Genomic DNA, 13,988 nt, shown 5'->3' with positions numbered 1-13,988 from the left:
GTTTGTCCGAAGTAATGGTATTGTGACCAGGTATCTTATTACACATACTTGATTAATGGTATACAGAAAATGAAAAGTAACTGTGAAAGTAAAAACTTTCTTTTTTTTGTTTTCCTGTATCATGTCCTGACACGAGGTCCTTCCTACACAAGATTATACCTACTTAACCCAGAGTCCTTTTTTGTAGCTCTTTGTCTTAGGTACATATTACAAAATATTTATTCTGGACAGCACCTTCGTGGATGTAGATATGTTGCAAGTGTTACTGCTCCCTTTTACAACAACAGTGTTCTGTTACTGTGTGTACTAACCCCAAGAAATACTATTAGAACATGCTACCATTTTGTCAAAAGGAGGGAATTATGTTTGATCCAAGAGTTATAATACTTATCCCTGAATTAATTAAAAATTTGGTGATTAAAACAAACTGAATTCAATATTATTCATCTGTGAAAGATAATTTTGATCCAGAAAGTTACGCAAATGCAGTGAAAGGTTTCATGTATTTGGAATGTGTTTATTGTTTATGGATTCATCACCTCAACAAACTCATTGCATTAGCATGTAGACTACTACATAATTTCATTGTAAGATGTGCATATTAACACTTTGTATGGGTATCTAGCCCCCATTTGTAATTATAGTTTTCCTTAATTGACTTAACAGTAACTCTTACAGGCGTATCTTGCATATGAAGAATAGAAATCTCTACAAAATGGACTCTTCCTCATATGATTTGTTTACTTCACAAACAGAAACAAACACTTCAAGTGTCAATGAGTGCACTATACAGTATAGCATTTAGTATTGCAGGTATGCTCTACCTGTTTTACCGGTTGACAAGAAAGCTGCTTACAAAATGCTTTTTTTAATGTGCACTCCTCTCATACTTACTTGTACGGGTAGCAACATTTTATGTTTAGTGCATCATTAGGAAGCTTTTCACCATCAGTAGGTATTCTACAGTTGTCCAGTGCAAAGCTAAACACACTATGTAACATTACTGACTTGGTTATATTGCTGGTATTCTTTTATAATGCTAAACTTTTTAAGTCTCATTCTCTGAAATTGGTTGAAGATGTAGTCTATTTCAGTGATGGACATGACATCATTAATTTAAACTTGAGATTACTTCACATTTCTTAGTGCCAAAACACACAATGATGAAGATTAACTTCTGCTATAGTTATTTTTATAGTTCAAATAGACTAAGTCAGCTACTACACTTGATGAACTCAAACATCAGCAGGTTCTTTCCATGGTGAAGTCATCCTCCAAGTCTACAAAAAAAGTAAATATTGGAAAATAGCATTTGAAAGAACTGTCACTGCAGCTCTACTAACACTGTAACACAGAGAAGTTATGTGGACAACTACAGACAGATTTTCCAAACAAGCTCATTAAATAATCACAATGAGTGCCTGTAAAAGTAACATCTGCTCATATTAGTGACTTTGACATTGAAATGTGGAATGCATGAGTGCACTCTATGACTTTTTACATTGAGATATTAAGATGAAAATAGCTGATCATGACTCTGCCGTGGAGAAGTTACTGTAACGATTACTAGGACCTAAATTCCTATTGCTGTATAAAGTAAACAATTTCAAAATTATGGGGAAGCAACTAATAATTTGGTTTATCTATGTGATAGATGATTGGAAAATAAAAAGTTGGGCGGATTATTTTATTCATACCATGTGCACTGCCGTGGGAATTTACCAAGCCTCTTGTAAATTTAACATTTCTTCATTCCTTAATTGTCAAATTACTCTGATAACCAAAGCTATTTTCTAGTTCAGAAAAATTACAGCAAGAAAATTATAACTACACCTATGATTTTATAAACATACTTAAAGGTCCAAATAATAATAATAATATTTTCTGGATGTGGAAACTTTAATTATGAGTAACATTTCAGTTAATGAATTTTCACAAATAATACTGATAGAGTGAAATGAGGGCTTTCAAATAATTTATGTCATTCTGGAAATAAACAATTGTTAGCTCACAATATGTTTCTAAGCATATGGCTTCTGAATAAAGCAAATTACAGATTTCTCTTACAAGAACATGTACAGTGTTGACATTAGCAGAACTCAGTTAAACTGATAAATAATTAATTTTACTGAAACATCACCTAAATAAGAATTTTGGTGCTTTATGTAAATGTGGTATATCTACTACCAGCAAAATATAAAAAAGAAATAAAGTTATCTAAGGAGTAGATTTATTGCAAATGGAGTTACTCCAACTTGCCAAGTTTCAAGTTCCTCATCTGCACAATAGAAGTACTGTATGTATTCTGCTGTCCCCGCCTCAAAAAAGTGAGTCTACAGTTCTCATAGCCAAAATGGTGCATGTCAATCAGTGTTTATATGATTGCACTGCAGATGATCTAGCTGGGTTATGAAACCCTACCATATTTGCGATATCTTTAACCCAGCACACAGCTGCAAGTTTCTGAGGGGAACAAGGTACCGTATTTACTCGAATATAAGCCGCACCCGAAAAATGAGACTCGAAATAAAGGGGAAAAAAAATTCCCGAATCTAAGCTGCACCTGAAATTTGCGACTCGAAATTCAAGGGGAGAGAAAAGTTTTAGGCCGCACCTCCAAATCGAAACAAAGTTGGTCCATTGTAATATGAGACACAATTTACGTCGAATGAATGACGATACAGCGACAGTAGTTTGGTTCGAGTCGTAAGCTTAGCAGTTAAGCTTTACCAGGTAGCCATTGCTATGCGTCAGGCGCTCCGTCCGTATTTATGCGAGTACCATTCCTTTTTCACGTGCTCTGTCTGGTTTGAATCGATTGCTTATTTTGATTTGATCTGATAAGTGCCGTTTTCTTTGTTATAGGTGTTCACGTTATCCTAAGCTGAAAATGCATTACTGTACTGTCATGCATTGTTTGTCGCATTCTGACAGTGCGTGTTTACGGCCTGTCGCCGCTCGCGGCCCGGCTTGCTTTTGTGCGCGCTACCGCCGCTTAGAGGGGAATCGTCTCATTAGCGAAACAATGGCAAGAGACTGCTATTTGTTGTTACTTACACTGCTGCTTTCTTTGATAATGATCAACAAGAACCAAATAATAGACTGCGTATTTCAGAACATGTTCTGAACGAGAGTTCGGCGAAAATTTTTCTCCGTTTGAAAATCTTTGCGGCCGCTTCTGTAGTACATCAAATTCTGCACAGAAATTGGAGTCATCTTAGATTTAAAAATCTGGTCAGTTGCCATACTTCATTTCTGACTGTATCACATTAGGCATAAGAATAATACGAATATAAACTTGACACGATACGCACGATACGTATATTCTTCCGCGTTTGCTGTTGTATCACTCTAGTTTCGTAGTTTATTAGGCAGGATTTAAATGAGATAGCAGCAAACGCGAAAGAATACATGGCAAAATGTATATATTCGATTATTCTTATGGTGAAGAGAATACAGCATGTGATTCACATTTCATCAGGTTCCTATTAGCAACCAGCTCTTCTCACTGGTAGGAAAAAATTCAGAACGTAGAGTTGGCCATATTGACAAACATCCTAAACAGTCTTGCCAGTCGGATTTTCGCAGTACATTGAAATTCTGCTACATTCGAAGATGAACAATACGGAATTTGTATTTACTTCGTTGGATAATATATGAAAATGCAGTGGTCGAAACTCGGGGCGGAGAAAAAAAAAGCTCGTCTTCCACCTTTTTTTTTTACTGACGCAGAGGTTTTGGCGAAATTATTTATCTTTGTGCCTACAAAGCATACCTGTGTAGCGCTACATATATTCGGCAGCAGAAGTTATAGTTGTAGCGGCACCTACCAAAATTTTTCAGAACTTCCGCTTGCTTTGCACTCGATTCTAAGCCGCAGGCGGTTTTTTTGGATTCGAGTAAATACGGTATTTAAAAAATAAAATGCTGTAAAATAATAATAGAGCACTTGTGTACATAGTACACAGATCTACAAAAGCAAACTTAAGAGAGAGTGGCATACAAGGGCAGTCAAATTAATACAAAAAAGGTTTAAAAAAGTAAGTAAACTATTCATTAATACAGAAGTACATGGCATAGTTGATAACACCTTTATTCCACTGTAATTGCGTTACAACAGTCAACATCTTTGTGGAAAAATGTTTGAAGTTGCCAGGCATGCACCTCTTTATCTGAAGCAAAGGGACAGCGATGAATGTCTTTCTTCAGGGCTCTAAAAACATAGAAATCACATGGGGAGAGATTGGGACTTTATGGAGAAAATGTGTTTCTCAGCGAAACTTATACATGTACCCTATACAGACTTGGCAGGTGTTATATTGGCAGGTTGCTTAAACTATGCTGCAGAGACATCTTCAACTTTTATAGTCCTGTCTTCCTCAGTTGTGTGTAATATTACGGTATATTGATAATTTTTACTTATGGACCATCTGACAGCAACTGAATAAAACACAATTTTAGTTATGTTATGTTATGTTATGTGGTTTATTCATCTCATTACATACAATTTTCAAATCATTTGATTTGATGTACAGGAGACATGTCAAGGTTTACAAAAGAAACTTTTTTTCACTTTTTTAAGAGAATTACAAAAGTTTACATTATATTTTACATTTCTAAGTTACAGCTACACATGTACATAAAATAATAAATGTATTACAATCCCTGTGTTCAGATTGTGAAGCTGTCCTCAATGAATTCATCGACAGAATAATAACACTTTTCCACCAGGAGAGTAAAGAGCAATCTTTTCAGTGAACCAATCTCCATTTTAAATATATTACTGCCTTTTATTTTATTGAAAATTTTTAACCCCATATACTCTGGCGTTTGGGCATAAAGTTTTAAACGATGTGTTGGAAGTTTGAAGTTATCTCTGTGGCGAGTGCTGTAGTTGTGGTCAAAACGGAAATTGTCTAGTGTATGTTGATTTCTATATAGGAACACCACCATCTCATATATGTAAAGTGAGGGGATAGATAGTACTTTTAAATTTTTTAACAGTGGTCGACAGGATTCCCGTTTTTTTGCAACACACATGTTTCTAATTACTTTCTTTTGTAATACTAGGAGCCTAGTGACATTTGCTGAATTTCCCCAGAAGATTATGCCATAACGAATAACTGACTCAAAGTAGCAGTGATAAACTATCTTTCTGGTATCTATGTTTGTGGCACCTGACAAAATACACATTGCAAATGCTAAGTTGTTCAGTTGATTTGCTAAGTAATCTATGTGTACCTTCCAATTTAAATTTTTGTCAAGATTTAGGCCTAAGAACTTCACGTGGTTTGCTTCTGTGATATCCTGATCATTGCAAGTTATCTTTATTTCACTCCTTTCTACTGATTTAGCTTCAAATTGCATCATTTTGGTTTTAGTTACATTTAGTTTTAGTCCATTTTGATAGAACCAAGATTCAAGTTTTTCTAAAGTGTTTTTGGCTTTTTCTGGAATATTTTCGGATACCTCACTTTCAATTAGAACTGATGTATCATCAGCAAATAAGACTGAATGAACATCAATAGCAAGTGGTAGGTCATTTACGTAAAAAAGAAACAGATAGGGACCCAATATCGAACCTTGTGGGACTCCTTGGGGAACTGTTTTCCAGTCTGATGAATAATTGGTTCCATTTGAAGTTAAAATTACTCTTTGTTTCCTACCTGACAGGTAAGAGCTAAACCATTTTAAAGCAGTGTCTCTGATTCCATACATCTGTAATTTGTGGAGGAGTAATGCATGGTTCACTGAATCAAAAGCTTTAGTCAGATCACAGAATATACCTGTGACCTTTCTACCTTTATCTAACGTGGAGCATATTTTTTGGATAAACTCATTTATAGCGTTCGCAGTGCTTTTACCCTGTTGGAATCCGAACTGGTTTTTAAAAATTATATCATTTACAGTAAGAAAGTTATTAATTTGTTTTGCTGCAATCTTTTCAAACACTTTAGAGAAGACCGGCAAGAGAGAGATAGGGCGGTAATTCCCCATATCTTCTGTCGATCCTTTCTTGAATAGAGGTTTGATCTCACCATATTTCAATACCTCTGGAAAGCATCCCTGTTCATAAGATTGATTTATAATAGTTGACAGTGGTTGGGAAATAATATCATACACATACTTGATTACAGATGTTGTTATTTCATCCCACCCATGTGAGGTTTTGTTTTTTAGAGACAATATTGCCTTTTCCACATCCCTTTGGGTTATTTTTTCAAATTGTTTAAAAGATGTGTTCTGGCTGTTTTCCAAATTTGTGATGCCCTGATAGAATGTCATATCCACATCCGATCTTACTACGTTTAGGAAGAATTCATTGAAACAACTTGACATCTGAACAGGGTTTACTATAATTTCATTTTCATGTCTAATTTTCAAAATCTCATGAATTTTTACTTTGGCTCCTAGTTCAGACTGAACAACTGACCACACTGCTTTTGTCTTATTTCTGTGTTCTCGTATGAATTTATTATTTGCCATTTTTTTAGCTGCCGCTACAACTTTCCTAAATACAGCTTTATACTGTTTGACATAAATGACAAAATCTGGATTTCTGTTTGATTTTAACTCATTGTGGAGCTCTCTCTTTCTGGCACTAGAGATCTTTATTCCTGTTGTAATCCATTTGAGTTTACCATTAACCTTCTTTTGCTTATATCTACGAGGAAATGATTCATTAAATACCTCTAAGAAACAATTTAAGAATTTGCCATAGTTAACCGAGCTTGAACTATTGTAGTCTACAGGCCAGCTTATTATACTTAATTTACTGCGGAATAAATCCATTTTACTTTTACTGAGATCCCTTTTTATACACACTTCTGGAGACTTTAGGTTATTTGCTTTTGGGAGCTCAATACGTGTTTCGCCTTTATTTTCTGCAAGGGATCATCAGTAGCCTGGAATATGTACATATGTTAGCTATTTTATTTACATTTTTGTCATTGTGCCTATAGGTTATAAACAGTTCTGGTAGTTGGTATTTCCTATTAAGTAGTAATGTTTTGAACTGTACTTACAGGTTGCGTGGACAATTTCTTACATATTACGCTCCTGTTGCATTTTTGGTGTTGTTCTTCTTCTTATGAAGTAAAAATTATCAATATACCATAATATTACACGCAACTGAGGAAGACAGGACTATAAAAGTTGAAGATGTCAATACAGCTATGTCAAGCATTCCCTGTCAATGTGTACAACAGGTTCAAGAAAATACATCTGAGACTCCATAAGACGATACAGCATATAAAATTCAACAAAACATGCAAAAAGAACGATTTAATTCCAAGTTACATTAATGTAAAGGTTAAAAACAGTTCTACAGTGGCACAAAAGTCGAAATCATTTGCAGAACGATATTGGTTACTACATGAAATTAAGACGCTCTATTCAAAAAAACAGCACCTAAACATGATGCTCTATGAGACTCATCTAGAATTGGCAAAAAAACATAGGAAACGCCGCAGTTTTCATGGCACTAGTACACAGCAATGAAACATTTACAAAACAAACATAAACAGAAGATAATGAAACTAACAGTAAAAAAGATGCAAAAATACATTTACATTTTAAATGTGAAACCACATGAACACCAACACACATTCCATCCACGCTTAGTTAACCTAACAGAGACAGAACTACACGAAAATGAAAAAATGCTCTTGGAAAAAGGTTTGATACACTGCACCAATAGCAAAGTGAACAATCAATACATAGAAAATCTCATAGTAGAAACCGAACACATCCTTACACGTGAAGAACAACAAAATAATTGTGAAATAAACATAGGACTGACAAGAGAACTAGTAAAAGAAGAAATAAAAGGCATAACAAAACAAACACAGCAGACACACAATAAGAACAACCAAACAGAAGCAGCTACTATGAAAAGGTTAAAACAAAAGTTAACAGACATTAACGTATTAATAACAAGAGCAGACAAGGAAAATGTAACAGTACTCATGGACAAAGAGCAATACATCACAAAAACGAAGAAATACATATACACCAACACCATACAAAAACTGAAGTCAGATCCAACTACACGATTCCAGGCAAATGTGAAACGAACACTGAAAAACATTGAACACACACTCACAGACAAACAGAAATACTACTTAACACAGAAAAACCCACAAGCACCAACACTCCGGTCAACCGAAAGTACATAAAGACGGAATGCCAATGAGAGCTGTTATCAACTTCAAGAAAGCCCCAACATACCGCATAGCCAAACACCTCCAAAAGTTAGTTACAAAACACTATAAAGTAGAAAACAACAGAACAGTCATAAACACAGGAAACCTAATAGAAAACATACAGAACATACAGGTATCACACACAGCATCACTGATTTCATTCGATATAGAAAATATGTATACCTCCATCACTATCACAGAAACAATAGAAATCATAGAACAAAATCTCTTATCCCACAGCAACCTCACCACAGACGCAATAAAAGAAATAACAGATATGCTCAGACTGACAACTGAACAAAACTACTTTCAGTTTGAGAAAGAATATTATCTACAAACTGATGGACTGCCCATGGGATCCCCAATATCAGGAACACTAGCAAACATTTTCATCAGTCACCTAGAAAATCAAATATTTGATAAGATAACCACAAATGAAAGTTTCAAAATCATATATTGGTACAGATACGTGGATGACATTATTTGTCTGGTAGATGAGCCAAGTGAAAAAATAGATGAACTCCATTCAGAAATAAACAAAGCTCATCAGAGCATAAAATTCACACTTGAAAAAGAAAATCAAATAAATTTTCTTGACATTACAATCAAAAAAGAAAATGGTAAACATACATTTAACATCTTCAGAAAACCAACAGCCACAGACACAATAATACATTCCACATCCAACCACCCCCACAGCCAGAAACTTGCAGCACTAAGACACATGTTACATAGATTAAACAGAATCCCACTCAGCAAGAGAAACTATGAACAAGAAATGAGTACAATCATACAAATAGCTAGGAACAACGGGTATGACACACATGTGGTACACAAGCTCAACCAAAAAATAAAAACACAAAAAACAAACACAACAGTTCCACAATACAAAAGAACTCACAAGCTGAAAACTTACAAACACACTCAACAAACACACACAATGGCAACACCACACAGAAAAGAACCAGATGGTACACCATGACCTACACACATAAACTAACACACAGAGTTGCAAACATCCTAAAGAGACAGAGCTTCAAAATAGCATATAAGCTTGGGCAAACCCTTCAATCACACCTAAGCCAGCCAGCTACCAAGAGGGACAAATTCTAACGATCAGGAATATATAAACTTGAATGTCAAAGTTGTGATGCAGTATACATAGGCATGACATGCAGGAATTTTGAAACAAGATACAAAGAACATATCAGATGTTGGAAGTATGAAACAAACCATTCCACATTTGCAGAGCATTTAAAACACTACAACCATCATCCTACAAACATGGAACAAGAAATGAAAATAATGAGAATAAGCAACCATGACAAGCATCTTATACAAATGGAAGAAAACTTCCACATCCAGAAAGCCATAGCAGAAAACAAACATGTGATAAATGAACAAATACACATCAGCACAGGCTCCCTACTACACTTAAAGAAAAAACTCTTCCCCACACCATCTGGAGACACACACACACAAATGCATACGCGAACAGACCACAGATACTCCAATAGTTACACTCATAAGTTTGGCAATAACATTCGATCTTTGGCAAAACTATTTGGCAGTCGGCAACAGAAACCAAAACATTGCATTAAAACAAGCATTCAGTGCATAGTACTGTGGAATGTGGAAAAAAACTGCAAATTGGCGTTCATAAGAAGAAGAACGATACGAAAAATACAACAGGAGCGTAATATGTAAGAAATTGTCCACGCAACCTGTAAGTACAGTTCATAACATTACTACTTAATAGGAAATACCAACCACCAGAACTGTTTATAACCTATAGGCACAATGACAAAAATGTAAATAAAATAGCTAACATATGTACATATTCCAGGCCACTGATGATGCCTTGCAGAAAATAAAGGCGAAACGCGTATGGCACTAAAATTGTGTTTTATTCAGTTGCTGTCAGACGGTCCATAAGCAAAAATTATCAATATACCGTAATATGCTGCAGTGTTTTGTCTGGGAAGTCTTCACACAACGTCCATACAGTCCCAATCTCTCCTCATGTGATCCCACATTTTTGGAGCCCTAAAGAAACATTCTTGGCCATTCATTTGGTTCACACCAAGAGGTGCACATATGGGTACAATCATGGTTTCGTAGACTACCGAAAACATTTTCCCATGAAGCAATTGACCATCTTGTCTCACAGGGGCATAAATGTATTCACAGTTATGGTGATTACTTTTGAAATACTAAACAGTTTACTTACTTTTTTCCATCGCTCTGGTTTTCATGCATCTTTCATCTTGTGTACTCTTCCTGAAGTTTTGCATCAGTGTAACCAAATATATTATAAGGAAAAACGATGAACGTGACAAGGTTCAGATCCCATGCAGAATCAATCTCAAAATGTTTCGATTTCATTCATCACTTTCAAATTATTTTTTAATTCTGCTGCTATGTTGACTCAATGATAAATCTGTAATGGCAGATCCATGATTAGGTTGGGATTTCTTAATTAATAAATACTAAGATAGATTTTTCCATGTGAGCAGTGCAAACCTTCCCCTCTGCTTCCACCCCCCTTCCACCACACAAAAATTCATAAGACCAATTTAATTTATCAGTCTCTTTGGGTGGCGGTGGCAGTGTCCATAAACACAACTCAAACACACATACCTGGCCACAGTCTGCACGTGTTGCATTTGTTTGTTGTATGCTGTCTAAATCTAATGACGACCTGTTTAGCCGAAAGCTGTGTTTGACAGTCTTTTTGTAGTGCCTATCTGCGAATCAGCGACTCCACTATATGGTGAGTAGCAACTATCCTTTTCATAATACAAATCATCATCTTTTTTTTTTCTTTTTTTGCTGTGAGATGACAAAGCAATCCAGGCACAGTTACTGGAATCACTATATTAAACCAAACATCTGCTTTTGTTGTTATAACCAGTGCTCGATTCATGATGGTATGCCATACCGATACCTTTGCTAAGTCACAGTACTGGTACCTCTTCTTTTTTACAAATCAAGCACTGGTCATAGCTGTTAATACTTCTACTTATTCTATTTCTTCAAGATCATGACACATCCAAAAGGTCAAACCAAACTGAACATATCTAGAAGAAACTGTTATAAATAAGTGTTAATTTTCATAGCCCATTATGTACTCTCACAGACTGATCAATCTGAAGTTACAAGCAGAGGAGAGGTGATGTGTGGAAAGAATCAAAGAAAAAGAACTGAAAACATGCAAACTATGAAGCTGTGTATCACTGGCTGAATGTGTTACAATTGGCTCATTATACCTTAATCTAAACATATACACAGTGACTCTTTGATGAGGTTGAAGTTGCAATCCAGCAGAAATTTTCGTATGTCACTAATAGGTATTACATTTATACCTAATACAGCAGATGTCTAGTAGTTCACAGTGAGTGAGTAAATTTTGAATAATTGAATATATTATAACAAAACATTCAACACTCCATGCATAACCAATCACAAAATATTTTAATTTCATACTTTTCAGCTTTACTTTTGAAGAAATGTAAGCAACTCAGCCAAAAAATATTATCCTCTCTCTCTCTCTCTCACACACACACACACACACACACACACACACACACACACACACACACACACACAAAAAAGAAAAAAAAAAAAATGCAACGATTGTGTAATTACTTTCTCTGGGCGGGGATGGGAGCAGGGATTGCGAACACACATATAAAATGGGACAACATATGTAACAGACATAAATCCTTTTGCAATAAACAAATTTATTTTACTGCAGTTTTTAACATATCATACTAAAAAATCACATTCATTGCAACAGTAACTCCAACACAAGAGATACAAGTGTCATCCACTTCAATAAACATTTTATGACAGTGGGTTTTCACAGTGGAATGTAAACCATTTCATTTTCTTAAAGTGTATTTATGATACTGCTACTGTCAGTGCCATAACATTAATATATTACCAGACACACTAATTTGGCACAGATGGTAAAATAAAAATAATGAGCCTGGGTACTGGCTGTGACCTATCCCTCGTAACCATCTCAGAAAATATAGGGTGGTGTCAGAGAAACGTCTGGTTGTGCAATCCTGTAGTCATTCTGTTGTGGTACTGGATTTGCAATGTGCTTCTGAAAATAAATCAAAGACTGAATAATTTATTGAATATTTTTTGATATAACCTGGCAGTAATGGAAAGAACAACATCACTAGATGTCAAATTAGAAAAGAATTAAGTATGTACTGATCAGTAACATGAATTCTGTATGTACACTACATGACTCTGTAGCCAATGAGGTGCAAATCCATCTTGAATGAAGTACCTAGGAGTACTCTCCTGCATTTAAGCACATATTAAGTTGTCAAATGGTGGAACATATAATAAGCTAATCTGATCATGTATTGCATCCACATTGCAACTGGGCAGCTGAAGATAGTGTTGCTATGGATTTACCGACAGTCATTATGTACGTATATGTCCAAGGCATTAAGCATTCTAAGAGCACATTCATATTATACAGGGTGTTACAAAAAGGTACGGCCAAACTTTCAGGAAACATTCCTCACACACAAAGAAAGAAAATATGTTATGTGGACATGTGTCCGTAAACGCTTACTTTCCATGTTAGAGCTCATTTTATTACTTCTCTTAAAATCACATTAATCATGGCATGGAAACACACAGCAACACAACGTACCAGTGTGACTACGAACACTTTGTTACAGGAAATGTTCAAAATGTCCTCCGTTAGTGAGGATACATGCATCCACCCTCCGTCACATGGAATCCCTGATACGCTGATGCAGCCCTGGAGAATGGCGTATTGTATCACAGAGCCGTCCACAATACGAGCACGAAGAGTCTCTACATTTGGTACCGGGGTTGCGTACACAAGACCTTTCAAATGCCCCCATAAATGAAAGTCAAGAGGGTTGAGGTCAGGAGAGCGTGGAGGCCATGGAATTGGTCCGCCTCTACAAATCCATCGGTCACCGAATCTGTTGTTGAGAAGCATACGAACACTTCGACTGAAATGTGCAGGAGCTCCATTGTGCATGAACCACATGTTGTGTCGTACTTGTAAAGGCACATGTTCTAGCAGCACAGGTAGAGTATCCAGTATGAAATCATGATAACGTGCTCCATTGAGCGTAGGTGGAAGAACATGGGGACCAATCAAGACATCACCAACAATGCCTGCCCAAATGTTCACAGAAAATATGTGTTGATGACGTGATTGCACAATTGCGTGTGGATTCTCGTCAGCCCACACATGTTGATTGTGAAAATTTACAATTTGATCACGTTGGAATGAAGCCTCATCCGTATAGAGAACATTTGCGCTGAAATGAGGATTGACACATTGTTGGATGAACCATTCGCAGAAGTATACCCGTGGAGGCCAATCAGCTGCTGATAGTGCCTGCACACGCTGTACATGGTACGGAAACAATTGGTTCTCCTGTAGCACTCTCCATACAGTGACGTGGTCAACGTTACCTTTTACAGCAGCAACTTCTCTGATGCTGACATTAGGGTTATCGTCAACTGCACGAAGGATTGCCTCGTCCATTGCAGGTGTCCTCGTCGCTCTAGGTCTTCCCCAGTCGCGAATCATAGGATGGAATGTTCCATGCTCCCTAAGACGCCAATCAATTGCTTCTGGAAATCTGTCTTGATACAGACATACCGCGCCACGGCTATTGCTCCATACTAGTCCGTACATCAAATGGGCATCTGCCAACTCCATACTTGTAAACATTGCACTAACTGCAAAACCACGTTCGTGATGAACACTAA

General features: G+C 36.2%; 1 long non-coding RNA gene across 1 annotated transcript; it reads right to left on the bottom strand.

Annotated features, from left to right (window-relative positions):
• Positions 1–505: 505 nt before the first annotated feature.
• On the bottom strand, positions 506–10,642 carry LOC124802654. The gene is made up of 2 exons (XR_007017134.1): positions 10,435–10,642; positions 506–1,280 (listed from the first exon to the last, which is right to left on the bottom strand). It is a non-coding gene; the product is annotated as an uncharacterized LOC124802654 (long non-coding RNA).
• Between the last annotated feature and the right edge of the window lie 3,346 nt (positions 10,643–13,988).

Source organism: Schistocerca piceifrons, chromosome 6 (assembly GCF_021461385.2).
Source record: "Schistocerca piceifrons isolate TAMUIC-IGC-003096 chromosome 6, iqSchPice1.1, whole genome shotgun sequence".
In the NCBI taxonomy this organism is placed as follows: domain Eukaryota; kingdom Metazoa; phylum Arthropoda; class Insecta; order Orthoptera; family Acrididae; genus Schistocerca; species Schistocerca piceifrons.
This window is presented reverse-complemented; position numbering and strand designations above follow the sequence as displayed.